At 39.3% G+C, this 19,108-nt stretch overlaps 1 protein-coding gene across 8 annotated transcripts in view; it reads left to right on the top strand.

Annotated features, from left to right (window-relative positions):
• Positions 1-19,108, top strand: part of LOC101165088 (neurexin-2) — a 170,758-nt gene that overhangs the window by 1,013 nt on the left and 150,637 nt on the right. The window lies entirely within an intron of this gene.

Raw genomic sequence — 19,108 nt, 5'->3', positions numbered from 1 at the left:
CACGCAGAGGCCCCTCTCTGCTGTAAAAGGCTTCAGGGAGTCCATGTATTATTGAGAGAGATTTGGTGTTGTGTGCCAAAAGACTGGTCAGTATAAACGTGGGGGTGGGTGGAGGTGGTGGGGATCTTGATGGTAGATGGAGTCCAACTCCTCACAGTGGGAGGAATAAAAAGTTAAGTCAATATAATATCATCATGGAAAAATGGAGCCAACAAATTTATGGATTTCCATTTGAACACATTTCATTTGTTTTCTAGAAAAAAACCAACACGTTTTGTGTTATCTATCTATTTATTTATTTTCAAAATTCAATGTTAAAACATATACAAGTTCCACCTCTTTTCTATTAAAACCAAAAATGGACTTTTGCCAGCAATAGAATTGGATTGTGGAATGCAAATTTGACAAATAAATGAATATTTGACCTAATTAGAGTGAATTATACAGCCCTTGTGTCAATAAATCAGAACATTATCTTTCCTAAAGCTCACATTAGAGTAGCCCATCAGCATTGATTAGCAGATAATGGTTTCTAATCTTATCTATTGTTCATTTAAGATGCATGGTTGCTACTATGATGTTTTTCATTACATTTTTTTTAGGATGGGGCTATAATTAAAAAGTAGTGAGCCAGGTCAGAGCTTGATGTTTTCCTCTATAATTAGATTAATTTACCCAAAATTGAGGGGTGGTGCCCGGCGACTGTGCTGCTGCTCAACTCACCGGAGTGCTGCTGCCCCTCCTTCACCTTCTGCAAAGCAATTTGCTTTGCAAATTCCTCCCCCAGCTGTAACCAGGCCCAATTTGTTTCTGCACTCCTCGAGACGGGAAGAATGGAGTCGTGCGTCGTAGGTGAGGAGGAGGCGACGCTCGCCGGTCTGGCCGCCGTTGCACGCGGCGTGAAAAAGCGTGTTGGACAGCGCACAGACGTGGCACATTTGGAGCAGGCGGGCCTCTTTGAAACACTGTCTCTCTCTTTGCTAAGCCATTTGGCTTAACTAATGAGAGGCACATTGACTGCATGGCTCTCAATCGCAAAAGACGAACAATGGATGTGTGCAAGATGGATCATGACTTTCTGTGCTTAGGATTAGACTTTCATGCAGCAGTGAGAGTGTGGGGTTTTGTCATGCAGTGGGAGCTCTTGTCTTTACACTCCAGAATTCTTTGTATGGACTTCTCTTCCATTATATTTTTACTTCCCATCACCCATGTATACCATATGTTCCACACTATAGGGCACACCATCAATGGTATATTTTCAAACTTATGATATATAAAAGACGCACCGAACTATAAGGTGTAGGCCTGCAAAATTTATCGTTGTCGCAATATCAAGCTGTGCAATACGCATATTGCAAAAGTCGGCGAGAATTTGCAATAAATGTTTATCTTAAATGTGCTAAAACAATCTCATGGCAGCTTGAAGTCTTTAACAAATCAATTAAATCCCTTTATAAATTTGACCAATCAGATGCAGCCCTTTTATGTTAGATGTTGCCTCCTATGTAGACGAGGGTTAACTGTTATTTAAATTAAGCTGTTGCAATGAAATGGAAATTATGTTTTCGGTTGTTTTGCTATTTGTTCATGTATCGCAAGTTATATCGTTATCGCAATATTGATCACTAATATCGCATATTGTGAGTTTTCTTCATTTTGTGCAGCCCTAATAAGGTGCATAACGCAATACAAAAGAGATGTGAGATACGTTTGCATGTCAGTCAGACTATTAACTGCGTCCACAATAATTCTAGAATTTGTTTGGAATTCTACAAGTTGGCTAACTGAAACAGACATCCGGATACGCGTAAACAAACATTGCTGTGACTACGCTAACCTCCAACCTTCTTAGTAACATAAAAAAAAGGAAAACAGTCCGCCACGGCTACACGTTAGCTCTGTGCATTCACAATAATACCTGACCAAACATGCTGACAGGGCGCTTTATACCTCTTAAAGTCATGTCAACATTAGTAAGCACAACCAGAATTAATCCATCAATAAAACATTCTGAATTGTAAAAGGCATAATGTTGTTTAAAAAAAAAATTAAGGCTTTTAAGTGGGCCTTATAAGGCGCACCGAATTATATGATGCACTGTCAATAAATGGTCTATTTTAAAATTTATGTTGTGCTAAACTATAAGGCGCATTACGTGAGAAAAAAAGATAGAAATATAACATTAGCCATGTTAGAAGGGTTACCTGCCTTAGCGTATTCACAATACCTGTAAATCCCAACCTTGTTTGCAAAAAGAACATACTGATACCGCGACAACAAATGTTGCTGTGACTACGCTAACTCCCCACCTTGCTAGTAACATGTAACATACATGAGTACACGCTTCACAATAACATCCAACCAAATATTTTGACAGGGTGACGTATAAAACTCAAAATCGCTTTGGCATTAGTAAGGACAACCAGAATTATTCCATAAATAAGATTGTAAAAGGTGCACTGTCATTAAAAAAAATAAATAAAAACAGACCGGATTATAAAGTCCGTCACAGAATTTCCTATTTCTAAAATAAAAAAAAAAAAACAGACTAATACTGCTAAAACAAACGTTGCTGTGACTATGCTAACTCCCGGGCGTAACACGTAAAAAAAAAAACATTAAAAAACACAAACAAATAAAACAGTCAGTCACATCTACATGTTAACTGCATTAGTGTATTCACAAGCAACCAAATGTTTTGACAGAGCTCTTTGTACTTCTCAAAATCTGTTCAACATCAGTAAACACAACCACAGTTAATCCATATAGAAGGTGCTCCGGATCATAAGGCGTAGTTTCGTTTATTTAAAAAAAATGAAGGCTTTTAAGTGCACCTGATAATGCGAAAAATACAATGTGTCTTTTTTGACCAAATCCTTTGCTGCCAAGAATTTCCTCGCACTCTGCAGTTATTTTTGTAGCCCTTTAGCGCCATCTACACCATTATTTATGTTGCCATGACTTTACCTATAAGACATCCGCCTCCATTAGTTCTTCCACAGATATTTCAGGGTTTTGGAAGACTTTACATTTTAAAAAAATGGAAGAGCGTCATCACTGCTGCTGCAACAACATCCTAATATATGAGTTTATTTTCAAATAAATCTCTAAATTATTTTATAGCTCTTAATAGTATTTGGCTGCATGGCACATCACATTACTTCACATTCAGCTTAGTGTTTGAATTCATTTGTGCCTTTGTCTTTTAAAGCGCCTCTTACTACCAGTACGGATGGTGCAAAAAAGCACCAGCCGAGATGCAAGGAGAGATGACTGACATGACTGGAGAGGCTGCTTGAAATAACATGAGGGCGAAGTATTCGTCATGTGTGTGTGTCTGTGTGAGTGTGTGGGTCCTCTGTGTTTGTGTCTCAGCTCAATAGCTGGAGCGTACATGCTGTGGCAGAGGAGGGCTACAGATATTGTGTGGCATGGCGAATTGTGTCACTTCCTCTCTATCATACCCCATCAAGGTCATAACCAAAGACTGAGAGTGGTGGCCCTGGCCTTTTCTACTGCTGGCTCTGGCAGAGGAACGGGGCCCGCGGACCACTGCTGCTTCTAATCATGGTTGACGCGTGACTCAGTCGGATGCCAGCTGCAGAGCCAAATAGGGATTATGTCTCTGGATCGTGGAGACAAAAAAAAAAATAAAAAGGTCACAGTTGAGATCTTTGTCTCTTAAGACCTTTGGGGAGGATGGGGTTATTTCATTATTTATGCTTTGTTTCTAATGAACTTTACTCAAAACAAAATCGAGAAGTGACTGAAATCCAGCACGCAATATGTCAGAGAGCCAGGGGCCACACAGTGGGAGTTGTTACACCAACAGCATGCTGTTGGTTAAACCACAATCTGGGTCATTGTGCCACTTGCTTTGAAGGGTAGCTGCAGGGATATAAAAACCCTGCTGGAATCATTTTAGCTTTTTTTTTTATTTAATAACATAACATAACATTCAACTGTACATATAACTGTGCAGTTGTTTAATTAGCATGTTTAATATTGATGCTGGTTGTACATGCAAAACAAATCACCCACCCAGTGCTCCTGTTGGGTTACAGCCGATTTTAATATCAAATTCACAAAAAACGTTTGCTTTTTGTATGCCCACCTCCAACCGCAACAACCACCGAAGTTGATAAGCTTTTGTCCATACCATTAAGGTGCAAATATAGACACGGAAATATGTAAAAAGAAAATGTGTAATTTGCATATACAGTGGCAGCTGTCAACAGAGTTGAAAAGCTTGATTGGTCTATGTATCTGTGAAATAATAGACAGAGAAATTGCCTGTTATTTTCAACTGCAGGTGGTAAAGTGGGTGGAAAGGAACGAACGGTGATCTGTAATTTTCTGTAAGCAGACTGCTTGTTGGGATTCAGCAGAGGTTGTCATTGGAGTCTGCCATGCTTGCAGCTACTCTGGGAGAAATCTGTGTCTTTGAAAATCTTTGCTCAAGTTCGTTGAATATGTTAAAAGCAAACAGAGCACTTTAGGCTTTGGACAAGCATGTCAAACATTTCTTCCACTATTTCCATTCTTTATTTGTTGAAATGGTACAAAATACAATCTTATGGTAAATACACAAGTTAAAAGTAATGCAGTATAGGGGGTAGCCATGATGCTTTAAATTATAAGCATCAGGGCTGCAGGTTGAGGTGAGTACAATGGAGAACTGTCACTTTCAAGTAGGGCTACTCGATATGAGGAAAACGTGCGATATGCGATATTAGTGATTAATATTGCGAATTTGACCAAATAACAAAACAACCAAAAACATAATTTCCATTTCACTGCAACAGTTTAAAAATTACATTCCAAATGACCCACATCTACATAGGAGACGAACATCTAACATAAAAGGCTCCATCCGATTGGTCTAAGATGTGAAGGAGTCCATTTGATTGGTCAAATGCATAAAGGGATTTATTTGATTTGTTAAGTGCCTCTAGCTGCCATAAGATTGTTTTAGCACATTTAAGGTAACTATTTATTGATTCACACAGTCTTTTGCGATATGCATATTGCACAGCTTGATATTGTGATAACGATAACTTTGCGATTTATTGTGGAGGCCTACTTTCAAGTCATGGTCTGACAGGGAATGCAGAAGAAATGTACACCTTCAATTAGTCTGGTTAGCTTTCACAGCCAACTGGAAACTCAGCTACAGCAGCGACTCGGTGTATTTTCTTCTCCGTGTTAATTGACCAAACGCTTCCAAACTTTTCATGATTTGTGCTCATTTGGGTTCACACTTTGAGATAATTAAGATGCTAGTAGTGCCAAGTTCTTCCTTCAGTCGCATTTAGTGATTTACTTCCTTTCTTTTTATTGACAAACATCGTCAGAAGTCATTTCTCTTTTGTTTTTACTTGCTGGAGTTCAGACAAAGCCTTAATCACATGCATCAGTACGGGAGTTGACCCATACGGGTGCTGCGGGGTTTTGGGTTGTCTGGACCGTGGAGGGTTATAGTTAGGAGCAGCCACATCTTAAGAGGAGCGCAGGTGTGTCTGATGTGCATGAACATTTTAGCTTGAACCTGTAGACGGGGCCACCCACCTGTAAGAGCAGTTGTGACTCAGCCTTAAGCTTTCACACCTGCCAAACTCTTATTTAGTGTATGGGTCAGACCAAACAGTGCAGTGTGAAAGCAACCCTTTTTGTAGTTTTATTTTCTTTTTACCTCATGTAGATGGTACATGTTACAGTTGAACATCTCTGATGGTTCTAGTTTTTTTTTTTATCAGGATAGCAACGAGCAGAAAAACATCTATGTAAGATGTCATATTTTATATTTGACCTGTCCTGCAATTAAACATGCCACATAGAAAAATAAACATTTTTATCTCTAAAAGTGACATCTTCAACCTAAGACATATAAGTGACTTATAAATAAAGCAGTGCTGCCTTTTTTTCCTCTCCCACTCAGGGTGTTTTTGGACAAAGTGTAGCATTACATTGCAGATGTAAGTATTTGAACCCATCCATCTTTGGCGCTGTGCAGCGGTACGACAAAAGGAGGCTGAAGTTGCAGTGTTAACCAAAATTTGCCAAGCCAGCATAATCAGTGCCCACCAGATATATAACACACAATATGAGCCTGTCTGGGTCTCCATTATGCAGTTAAGGGTGCTTGAAGCACAGCAATGCAACAAGGCTCAAACTCACAGCTCTGATTGGGAGCATGTACTCGAAGGAAAAATGAGTCTCAGCTGTAGTTAGTTAAATTTTAAATTAGTATTTGAATGTCGGCAGAAATCATCTAGCACTTAAATAGCCGTACAGTTATGTCATGATGAAGACTGTACTTTTCTGATCATGAAAGCTTAATGACGGTACAGTTTCCGAATTAGGAAGCCTAACTGCCTGTAAAGGCTTAAACATTTTCACTATAAATTATTACATTCCTGTGCATTTCTTCTGCACAGCCGTGGGATTTTTGGGCTTTAATGCTTTGGTAACAAATACAGGGAAGAGATAAATACATCAGTGGAAAAGACAGACTCTATTTTCTGGTTATACCTTTAAAGATACGGGCAGAAGAACCTGTTTGTGCTTACTAAAACTGTGAGGAGACAAGGAAGGTTAAAGATTTACCTTGACTGTCTTGTCAGCCTTTTAATATGCCTCATCTACATCACCTTGCAGCCAGCAACTTTTGAATTTAAAAAAGGAAAAAACATTTTTGACATGCTTCGAGGTTGAAATGTTTTTATTGAACTTGCATCAGATCTGTTGTCATCGACTCTGACGGCGCAGCTGAGATCGCACGCCATCCTAGCTGCAGATCACTCAATGAATTTTTCTCTTTCATACCACCATTACTCTCACCTCAAGGGGCATTAATCTTTTCAGGCTAATAGTCATTCGGCTCTCCTACAAGAAGGGTAATGAATGATTCCAGCTGCTAAAAACGACATTGTTAGACTTGAGCTCCGAAGGAGTCCCGCTAGCGTTTTGTTTTCCCTTTTGTACTGTGTCACGCTGGCACAGCTGGCAGATTCACGTGGACGCTGGCGTTCAGTAAGTCATATATCTCTGACTGTCCATAAATTGCGGTAATCTCTGGAGCACCAGTCGCTGATAGGTGACCAATGGAGCACAGGATTGAGGATTGGCTGATAAGCACCGGCACGGTCGTTTATTTCAATTCAAACTGTGCTTTTAAGAAGCTCTCTTGGGGAGCACCTTCATGCTAATGTGTTACAGTATGCATGAGGAATCTTATTTGATGCTGTATTGCCAATGCAATCTTAACCTCGCCCGCGGCTGCTTTGTACATGAAGGCGTTTGTCTTGTGTGTTTTTACCTGTACGAGAGGGGTCTTTGTGGAATCAATGTCAGCATCCACTGGATTTCAGAAAAGCTTTCTTATCCCGAAGCAGCTGTTGCCCATGATTAAGCCGAGATGCTTTACTGCAAAAACTGCCGAAACACAGGAGTCTGTGCTTGTGTCTGTGCAAAAAAAAAAAATGTAGTGAAGAAGATCCTAGTTTTCTACGTTTTTTCTCAAAGCATGGTCCTGAAGATATAATTTGACAGCACTGGAATGGTCCAGCCAGGGATGACACACCATAGCTGCTTATTAACTGATATTTCAAGGGCAAACATATCCATCATTAGTCGCCAGTGTACAGTACGAATGACTGAGCTCCACAAGCAATGTTAGTGTTGAAGAATGGCTCCTGGTAAAGTCACCAAAGTAAAGGAGAGAACAATGGTGCCATTAATATTTCCTACCCGAAATGTCTTCACAAGGAGAGAAAAGTACATCTCAGTTGAAATTTCAGGATTTCTTGAGAGTTGGGAGTGAAGTTCCTTTTTATACAGCTTTTAGGTATATTCATATTTTAAAGTAAAAAAAAAAATTTTTTTTAAATGAAAAAATACTTTGTTGGTCTTTTTGAATATCTAGGATGAGTGAACTCTCTGATGGTGTTTCATATTTCCTTAATCTTTTTTTTCCTTTTTGGATAGGCCTTTGTTTTTACAGACTGAACTTGAATACTAAAACCTCAATCGTATTCTTTGTGTGTGTTTGTCTGATATTTCTTGGTTTCTTGTTGTTTAAAAGTTTGATGCTCTTCTGTTCTTTTTTTTTCAAGAAATGCAGCTTTTTTGCTGATAAAAGCTATGAAATGTTCCAAAATGAAATGCCTATTATGGGCGTAAGATGCACGAGTGAATGTGGTAGCTGTGTAATGAAGGACAGTTCTTGTGCGGTCTGTTCAGAACATTTAGCTGCTCCATGGTAAGTAGTCAAACAAAGCACATTGCAATTAAAGCCCTCTGAGGAACAAGGTGTCAGGACTTCTTGATTAGGGATTATGGATGTCAGAGTCTTCGCCTGGAACATGGGCTTTCAAGGATGATGGTTAGCCTTTCCTAATATTCTCAGTGATTGTAAGGACATTGTAAGGGTCATCTGTGTGTTGTGGACAACCAGCTGTTTGAGATCAAGGCCTTGATCACCAGCTGCTGAAAACAGTTTTTAGCAAGTGAAAAAGCCCGAGCAAGTAGAGGAGGTCATTATATGCTTTAGCACAAAAAGTAAGAATTCATGTGTTTGGTGGAAGGTTTTCTTGTTGTAGCAATGACCCTTGGCGATGTGTCTTGTACCTTTAAAAAGCCTGTTTATGTCCTTTTTATCTGATCCCTTTTTTGTAGGTAAAACTGCATTTATGAGTTAAATATCAGAACTTATACAGGTTGTTTGAAAACTTGTATTCCACAAGTTTGTATTCCATCTCGTAGTACAGTTGCTATTGAAAGTAGGGTTTTGCATCAAGCTACGTTCACACGCACATTCAAGCAACCACGAAACTAACTAAATGTGCGTTTCCAGCTTCTGCATTCAAAGCTCTGGTGTTGTTACACAAGTTTCCATGACTGTTTTCAGGCTCCGTAAACAAAACGCGTTCAATGAACGCGCGTTAAAAGTTAAATCGGGTCAAACTTTGACCAGTCAAGAACTTGGATTATGTAGTGATGTATGAATGGCATATCTTTTTCTTCACAGAAGGGCCAACTGTTTAAAAATTGATCATGAAGAGAAATTCATAATTGGAGTTTTTGACCGGTAATAAATGACACAAAGTCTTTCATATATCGGAATAGAGCTATCAAAGAAAAAGCCTTGAGCAAGACTTGCACCGTTTCAACATTTTGTTCCAAGTAGGCCTACATAGTAAATTGTAAATTTGTCGTTATCGCTATATCAAGCTGTATAATATGCATATCTCACAGACGGCGAAAATTGCAATAAATGTTTATCTTAAATGTTGTAAAACAATCTAATGGCAGCTTGAAGTGTTTAACAAGTCAAAAAAATCCATTTATGCATTTGAGCAATCAGATGAACGCCTGCACGTTGTTGACCAATCGGATGGAGCCTTTTTTTAATTCATTTTTTATTTTATTCTTTTTACTTGTCCTGACCAACAGCTAAGCAAACAGATGAGAGCTGGAGGGCTCTTGTGTTGGACATATTTTTACTCTTACAACAGGGAGTTATGAATCTTCTGAATTACCAGATGTATATTTGAATAAATCTCTTTTGTAATTAGGCTAAACTTTATTCATATTAAATATTTGTAACCGTTTTTTATTGGACCGGACGGATAAGAAAAGGAGGGAAGAAGAGAGAGGGATGTTTATTTTATTCTATGATTATAGGGGGGGGGGGGTAAAATCATGTAGCATCATAAAGCAACAGGGTGCTGGATGTTTATAATCATGACTGTCAGGTTTAGATGTATAACAAAACAACTATAGGTGGTGGAAATGAGCTAGTAAACAGTAGAAAAATAAAAAAAAAGAGGACGCTCGTCCCTGCTTGTCCACTGTGAACACTATGGGCTCAAAGCGTGTTCAAGAGTGCACATTTAGCGCGTTCTTGAAAGCACGTAACATGTCCGATGTGAACGTAGCAATAGGAATAAACAAGTCATGTTAGACTGGTCTGCAAAGCCAAAGTTGCAGCATTGTTTAGGCCTCGTATCATTTCCATACTGCAGGCAAAGCTCCAAAAAATCTGGGATGTCAGAGGCAGGTCAAGAAGTACGCTCAGCCCCTGTCGGTGTTTTGGTACCATAGGTTGTCTTCTACAGATTAGCAGGTAAAAAAATTGCTGATGGTTCTGATAGACAATCTGGATCAGACTGCTCACAGCCAGTCTTAATGCAAAGAGGTATGCCTAAATATAGTTGCACTTTCTGCTAATTTGTTCTATTAAACCTTTGAGTTGATGCTTCTGATCTGTGATGTGTGCACACTAATCCTCTAAAACTGGAGCCAGGAGCCAGGAGACACACAATGGGAGGAAACCAGCAAAGCAGCAAAAACATTAAACCTTTTGGTTTTCTTGTTTAACAATTCATTTGTTGAGTAATTCCATATTTATTTTACTTCACCTCTGCCTGTTTTTGTGAATGTTGTCCTTTTCTTATTGTTGGTTTTTGGGAGCAAAACTGCTACTTAAGCTACAAGCAGAAATGTCAATTGGATAATATCAGGAATAGACCATCTTTTGTTTAATGTTACCTTAACACTGCTTTTAAGACTGCTTTTAAACAAATGATTGATAAGTAAGTTTGAGATTCTTTTTTTTGGGGTAGAGATCTGAGATGGTCATCTATTCCATTTAGCTACTTTATCAGTAGGGCTGGGCATCACCAATGATTTCCAGAATCAATTCAATTCGATTCACCAGAGCCTGGATCGATTGGATTAACAATTGTCCTTTTGATGCAGTCGATTTGATTCGATTTTGAATTTACACTGTTTACACATTTAGATATATTTGTAGAGAAATACATTAACAATCAATATATGTTTGGAAGATATTCATATTAATCTAATAAGGTTCACATACTGTAAACTTTGTAAGTGAAATAATAAACCAATGCGATTGAAATTCTTCCTCTCCGGGAGGGCGTTTCAGTTTGTCCACTAGGTGGAGCTCGCGTTATAGCATTACACTTTAATCCAGAAGATTTGAGCAAAAATCTGTGCGTTAGACCACAAATGCTTAATGTTTCCTTAAAAGACTGGAAAATTCATGCCTGTGATATATATGTGTTATATAAAGCTGTTCATTTAGTCAGCAATGTCTGTTTAGGTCGACTGAGTGTTAGCATTAGCTGCCCTATGGGAAATTCCATTAGACATTAGCATCAAGCTAGTGGAGTTTGGGTTCACTTTTTTTGTGCGTTACATCACCGGAAAAGTAAAGGCATAATAGATCAATCTCTACTATTGTGGATGAATTATTGATTTGTTAAGCTTGGATTGATTCAAATTATTATATAGATTGGCTTTTATCAACCCAGCCCTAATTGTAAGTACTATTTTTGCAGGAATCTTTCTCCCATTTAAACCTTATTTAGTAGTATATGCTCTTTATTTTTAAATACATTTGAAGGTCTACATGTATATAAAGAAAACTGAGCTACCCCAGGTTTTTTGTTTCTCATTTCAAACTTTATGTATCCTGGACGGACGCTGGAGGCGGACTCCTCTCAGGGGAAAAAATGAAGGGTAGTTTTGTAGAGTTGAAATAACTCTGGAGTGCCGTCCTTGTTCTTCCATTTTTAGTTGAACCGCTGATCTGCGGTTCAAGAGGTAGCCAAAGGAGTAGGGCTAAAGGGTGCAACTGAGATTCAACTTTTTGCACAAATGCTCATTGATGCCAGGGCCTTTGTGAAATCACTATATTCTAAAGGCACTAGGTTTGTGCAGATAAATTTAAAGACTTTCACTTGCTTATCTGCTTTTACTATTATTATTACTTGTAGCTTTGGCAGAAATGCTTCAGAAAGTATCAGAAATGTTGTAACAATTATGTTAAATAGGTAAAAAGTAGAAGTTTTTTATTTTTGCTGCCATTAGTTGTTTAAAAAATCTATTTGTTGGTTTTATATAATTATTAACACCATGCAAAAGAAGTGCTTTATTATTCAAAAAGCCAGACACAGCATTGGTACTGCTGGTTTTGTACGCCTGAAAATTTTGTGTCTGTGTCAACAATTATACTATAATTAAGACAATTATCGAGAAACAAACTTTCTCACAAACACCTTAATAGTTGAGGGCAGACTTTCACAATGAAGAAAAATAAAAGGGGTTTGTGTAAATAATAAACTATTTCTAAAAGTTACAAAATCTTACAAAAGCTGTTAGAATTTAAAAATTAGGACAATCAGAGTGTAGTTTTTGTGGAAATCCTACAGGCGTCCAATGAGCACTCGTCCAGCATTCCCACGCTGTTGGTAAGGAGCCAGAATGCTCACCTTACAAACAGCTAGTGTGTGGCATAGGAGCACCCTAGGACAGCATCACCTGTATGTGATAAGTGCAGGCAACTTACATTTCAATAAGATGAGTTCTTTGGAATGGGAATAATAAAGATTTATTTGTGATACAAAAATGAAATAGTCCATAGTCTTTTGGAGGTTAGGCTCTGGGCAGATGACGTCTTTACTCTGGTGGGGTAAGTTTGGACCATAGATAGATAAACCCCAGAGCCGAGACGTTGAAGGTCAGTCCACAACATAGTATTGGTCCCGGTGCAGAACAGGGCGGTGGAAGGCCGGCAAAACCGTCTGGAATGTATAGAGATAAATGTTTATGAAAAGTAAAACAGAAATACGATTGTGATTGAATGAGAAAAGAAGGCGGGGAATTTTACAATGAAGGCATACTTGATGAGTGGCGTTTAGAGTTTAGAGTGAGTGACGCAAGAACCCAGAAGTGAGGTAGATGATGAAATTGCGCCAAATCCTCTCACTACGACCCTACATAGGCCCAGACAACCCAAAAACCCTCAACATCTGTATAGGTCAACCCCTTGGGATATTGTGAAGATTCAGAAACAGTCCAGACAATCAGAGGTCCTTTTTTATTATCTGTTAGTATTATCATAGTAGAGTGAACATTTTTCCTGTCATTCCTTACAACCTTGGTTTACCAGTTTGAAACTGACAGTGACTGTCAGTCTGTTCACTTCCTCCAGTTTCCTCCAGCGTGCCCTTTTTAAGACAAATGTTCCTTTCCAGACTCAGTGAAGTTCTGTCAGCTTTTGCGAACATTTCAACGTGAATGAAAGGACTTGATGTTGACAGCGTGCCGGGACGATCGTCTGTCGGGTGGGTGGTGGGCTTTGAGCCCGAGCGGAGCCCCTGTTAGCTCAACCCGCCGCTCGGCATGCGGCGAGGGGCGATGCCTCCAAGCCTCCGACACAGGTGGAGAGGCAGCTTTAGCTGCAACATGCAAGCCGAGCAGCGGTGATGGCTGTCGTCCCGCCTCTTAGAAGCATTGTTGCAGAGAGAGCTAAACCCAACCGCATATCACACGAGCACTCCAGCTGACACAGTTTTCAGCAGTGCAGCAGATGTGCATTCTGCACATCTGCTGCACTGCACCGCGAAGGGGGGTCTAAGGGCAGGGATGCCAGTATAGCTTAGTCAGTTTGTTAGTTCATTTTAGTATTTTTCTATTGAACTCTTTGTATTCGTGATCCTTTTGATTTCATGTTTTACTTCGAAGCCCATCGAGACGACTGTTGTTGTGATTTTGGGCTATACAAATAAAATTGAATTGAAAATTGAATTGAATTGCATTCACTCTTTTATTACGGCAGTGCATTTACATGCACTTAATGAGGGCACTGTGTGCAGCACTGTGTTTACGCTTGTAGCAAGTGTTACGTAGTTAGTTACCTAATTACCTGGCTTGCTGGTTTGTGAAAATGTCGGCTGTTGTAATGAATTTTGCTGCAGAGGAAACAGAAACTTCTGCTGTATCGATCTGGGTGCATGCTCACATGGTTCCACCAAGAGGTTGAATACTTATCAACCACACGTTCTACCAGCCAAAAATCCCGTCTGCTTTTATAAAAACCAATTAAGAGTTTGTGCATGAGCAATTGGAAACTTATTAAGAAATAAGTTTCCAAGTTTAAGAAAAAGGAAAGAAAAAGGAAAGTAATGCATAAAACCGATTTGCATAATGGCTTACAAGAATATGCATTCTGAAAAAATATTTTCAAGACTTTTAATAATAGAGTGGCATGTATCTTCTTTTTAGCTGTGGATATGGGGGCACAGAAGGGTATTTTTAAATTATGCAGCATAAATCATTATGATATCAGCTGATGTAGACACGAGCTAACACTCAAGAGGACAGGATCAAGTGGGTAATGAAAATGAGGATGATTATGACTACTTAGATCAAGTCTATATGCCTTAAAGAAGGCTGCTGGAGGCACTGATATAAATCTTGATGAGGGAGGTGATTACATTTCTTCATTTTACAACTGACACAAAATTCCTTCAACAAATCCAAGCAGTGTGAGTCCTACAGAGAAGCTCAGGACCAATTGTGCGAACAAGATGTTTTATGGCAGGATTTGATTTGGCAGATTTGATTAGAGATGCCAGCGTCAAGACACGAGTGCGGAATCAGAACGAACATCTAAAAATGTGTTTCCTCTAAAAAATGTCATCATCCTCTCTCTGAGCCGCAGCTTGTGTCTGTTTCATTTATGTTTGCTGCATGTCCTGCAGACTTTTTACTTTGTCTTGTTTGTTGGTACAAACAGCTGCACCATGTGCATGACATGCCACTGATTTTATGCTCGGGAGTTTCTCCTGTTCCATAGTCAATGCACTGAAATTTGCGGTCTGGTCTTGTGATTGATTAAGTGATGGTTCATCTCAGAGGCTTGAAATGCAGCCTCACCATCTCTGTGTGTTGACGTGACACAGATGTTTTTTTTTTAAACAGGTAGATTTCAGAAGCTCTATATAGTCTACAGTGTCAGTCAGCACACATGGAAAGTCAGTTAATGTCAGAGCCATGATTCTAAATCCTAATTTGTCAGATGTAGAAAAAATGTTTAGAGTTTTTTTTTTTTGTGTGAAACTGATCAAGAGTTTACAGAATAACAGAGAGAGATCGCTAGATCTTAGACCCCTTCATACCAAACTGTATTTTCAATTATCATATTTTCCGCATCAGATAATAAGGCGCAGCGGTCTACTTTCGATTTTTGGTATATTCTATTCATCCATCCATCTTCTTTTGCTCATCCGGGACAGGGTCTCTGGCAAACTTTAGACGGGCCTGCACATGTACCGGTACTGGCTTTAGCAGGGACACAGATCTAGCACTGCAAGATTGAGTCCCTGGCGGCGTAGTGTGTTACTGATGGTAGCCTTTGTCACTTTGGTCCCAGCTCTCTGCAGGTCATTCACTAGGCCCCCCTATGCAGTTCTGGAATTTTTGCTTACCATTTTTTGTGATCATTTTGACCGCACAGGGTGAGATCTTAAGCCCCAGATGGAGGGAGATTATCAGTGGTCTTGCATGTTTTCCATTTCCTAATAATTACTCCCACAACTGATTTCTTCACACCAAGCTGCTTACCTATTGCAGATTCATTCTTCCCAGCCTGGTGCATGTCAGCAATTTTGTTCCTGGTGTCCTTAGACAGCTCTTTGGTCTTGACCATAGTGAAATTTAGAGTGTAACTGTTTGACGTTGTGGATTGGTGTCTTTTATATAGATAACAAGTTCAAACAGGCGCCATTAATACAGGTAACTAGTCGAGGACAGAAGATCCTCTTACAGAAGACGTTACAGGTCTGTGACAGCCAGACATTTTGCTTGTTTATAGGTGACCAAATACTTATTTTGCATCATAATTTAAATGGTAAATGGCGTACACTTGTATAGCGCTTTTCTACCGTCCTCAAAGGCCCAAAGCGCTTTTACAGTCACCACTCACACACACACACATTGAAGGCAGCTCCTCTGCCGAACACTGGCGGCAACCTTCCACCAGAGGCAACGTGGGGTTCAGGATCTTGCCCAAGGACACCTCGACATATTGGCAGGAATCTAACTTACAATCTTCCGATCAGAGGTCGACCACCCTACAACTGCACCACGACCACCTAATAAATTCTTTAAGAATCAGACAATGTAATTTTCTGGATTTTTTTTTTCTCATTTTGTCTCTGATAGTTGAGGTCTATCTATGATAAAAAATCACATGCGTTTTTGGAAAAGATGAAGGCATTTTAGTGCACCTTATAGTGCGAGTCACATGCGGTATAACCCATGTTGAATAGCTTCTTAGAGGTCATGACAGGCCACTTTAATTAGATTGAAGTTCAGATCTTGCAGCAAAAAATGTTCAGCCATTACTTGTTGTATTTTGATCACCAACCTTCTAATTTAAAAATGTCCTCAACTCCAAAGAGAATGAAACATTTTCTGGTATTGTCAGTTTGGCAAGCTGTCTAGATGCCCAAAAAATGTTCTCAATCATCATTGTACCGCCACCATGTCTAAATGCTGGCCTAGATTCGTTTTCATAAAACTAGGTGTTAACTTTTACTCCAGAGAGACACACATGTTGATAAAGTGCTTATAATAAATTAGTCATAGGTTGTGTTTGTTTGGTCAGCAGTAGCTTCATCCATGGCCGCCATTTTTGTCCAGTTTGTGCCACAAGTTTGAAACAAGAAGACAACAAAAAAAGGGTTGGCATAAGATTTGGACTTCGTTCTATCTATAATTTGCCTTAAAAAAAGCTTTCATGTCACTGTAATCAAACTTTTAAGTGACATATGATGCCAGAAGTTAGGGATGACTATAGTTCAGTTGGACGTTTATCACTGCTGTTATGCAGAAATGTGGAAAGAAACATATCTTTGATTGTCCGATAGAACACACCTTTTATGACCATATCACATCACAAGCTTTGACCAACCGACACAGTTTTTCCTTTAAAAAAATGTTTCCATAAAACAAGATAAATTAAGGCAGTGTTTTTCCACCAGTGTGCCGTGGGAGATGGTCAGGTGTGCCGTGAGAAATTGCCCTCATTAACTGATCTAAAAACGTTTACCATCTCCAGGATGTCAGCTCTGTGTTCATCCAAACAGGTCCTGATAAAACACTGAGTAGTTAGATAGATAGATAGATAGATAGATAGATTTTGTTTATTAATCCCACGAATGGGAAATTTCCTTGTCACAGTAGCATGGAGTTTGGCACAAGTATGTACAGACAGTAATGACAAGTTAGACAGACACACATTTGAAAGAATATATACAAAAGTATATATTCTTAGGAATATGAAAATATCATAAAATACTTTTTATTTGTGTTTATTTTATTTTATTTAAGACACTTTGATAAGAATGACGGTACTGCGATTTAGCCACAGCTTCAGCTGTTTTTTGGAAAAGTCCCGCCCCTTTAACTGTCTCCACCAATCATTCTTGGGGGCTTAATCACATGTCATCAGTCTGACCAATCAGAAGTGGTTAAAGTCTTCACTTCCTTGTTCTGATTTAGCTCGTAAAGTCTCTCAGTTCTAACAAAAATACCAGATAAAGCTTGTCTTTAGCTTTCCACAGAATCCGGTGTCAGACCGTGGAACAAGTGAACAAAACAATGAAGCTCAGAGACGCTGGTCTTTCTGCGACCGGTGGCTGTTCACACTTCATCTCCCATGATGCATTGGGTTAAAGTTACAGCGTCTCAACGCACAATGAGATCTGTTGTTAAACGTCTTGAAACCACAATGAACACATCAGTTTTTAAATCTTCTAACTTAACTTTTCTTTCATCTTTTAGAAAAAACAGCTGCAACTTCCAACTTTTTCTGCCACAATTATCACAAAAATGCATGTGAGATTGCGGAGGGGCTGTAGAACAATACAGGCTATGAGTTTTTCCTTTTTTCTTAATTTTTGGATGCTGGTTTGCCGCGGGATTCTTATCAAGGTTAAAGTGTGCCGTGGCTCAAAAAAGGTTGAAAAACACTGAATTAAGGTACCAATTCGTGCTCTGAAAATGATTTTTTTCTGTATTGCTGATAGTCTGATGAGACAAGGGGATAACTGGCTTACATCTTTATGGTTGACGGCAGCTACTGCCAGCAGCCCGCTAACTTATCTTCCACAAACAGTGGAAACCTGGGACACAGCTCCCCGCATCCATCCAGAGGTAATAAAATTTGCACAGCAGTGCCTCTAATGCAGCTGTAACAGACATGTTTTATTTCAGCTCTATGAAAAAATAAAGGTAAGTATTTTAGATGGAGCACCAGGGACGCCAGGAATTGGTCGCCAACAGAAAAATGTGCTTTTTTCCCATCCAAGAAATGATTGTTTCTTATATATTGTTTATTTAGTTATTGCTTTCCTTTTATAAATCTCACAGCATAATCCGCTCCACACAAGCCAGCTATTATTACAGTTTTCTATACATTCATGAGGTCACGCACTTGTGAAAAAACTCTTCACTCCTCTGGGAAAGGCAGATGTAGCTGCTGAAAAGGCTAAACTCCCACCAAGGTTGATTCACATTTTCTATTTTCTGTTCACTGTTGGTAATGGTGTGCAGCGGTTTGCACTCTTGCCTCACAGTAAATCCTGGTTTAAATCCCAGGTGGGTCCTTTCTCCTTGCACTCCTATGGTGTGACCTTTGACTCTATGAGAACTGGACTGAGTGACCCCCCCCACACACACACACGTTCCAAACAGGAAGCCAAAATCCCATAGACTTCTATAGAGAAATAAACAGGTATTACTCAGTCATTATATTTGTTAGAATTGCCATTCTTGCTCTGCTACCCTTTTTTTTAACATGTTTTTGTCAACCCTAATATTTTTTCATGATTCTTTTTTCTTTATGGTGATTCATTCAATTTATTATAAACTGACCAACCGGATGCCTCAGTAAAGGCATGTGGTCTCACATCGAATGTTCTAAACCTGTGATTGGCAGATTCTTCCAAGAGGGGTGTGGCCTTCAAACCAGTTCACTCCTGATAGGCGAGAATGGTTGCCATGGAAACAATAAGTCAGACCAGTTTGGAGCAGTCACTGCCTACTGACGTCTAGCTCCAAAGTGGTGGCGTCCATATCAGGAAAAAATGGCAACTGAATTGACATTATTTCATTAAAGTCGGAAGTAAATGATTTTCTATAGGTGATGTCACACTCCGTCCAGTTCTCCTTTACGTCGCTGTGCGATGGACTGGCAACCTGCACAAGCCCCGCCTTTGCCCTGCAGTAT

This window comes from Oryzias latipes, chromosome 14 (assembly GCF_002234675.1).
Source record: "Oryzias latipes chromosome 14, ASM223467v1".
Classification (NCBI taxonomy): Eukaryota; Metazoa; Chordata; class Actinopteri; order Beloniformes; family Adrianichthyidae; genus Oryzias; species Oryzias latipes.
The sequence above is the reverse complement of the archived record's forward strand: the minus strand, read 5'-3'. Positions and strand labels throughout refer to the sequence as shown.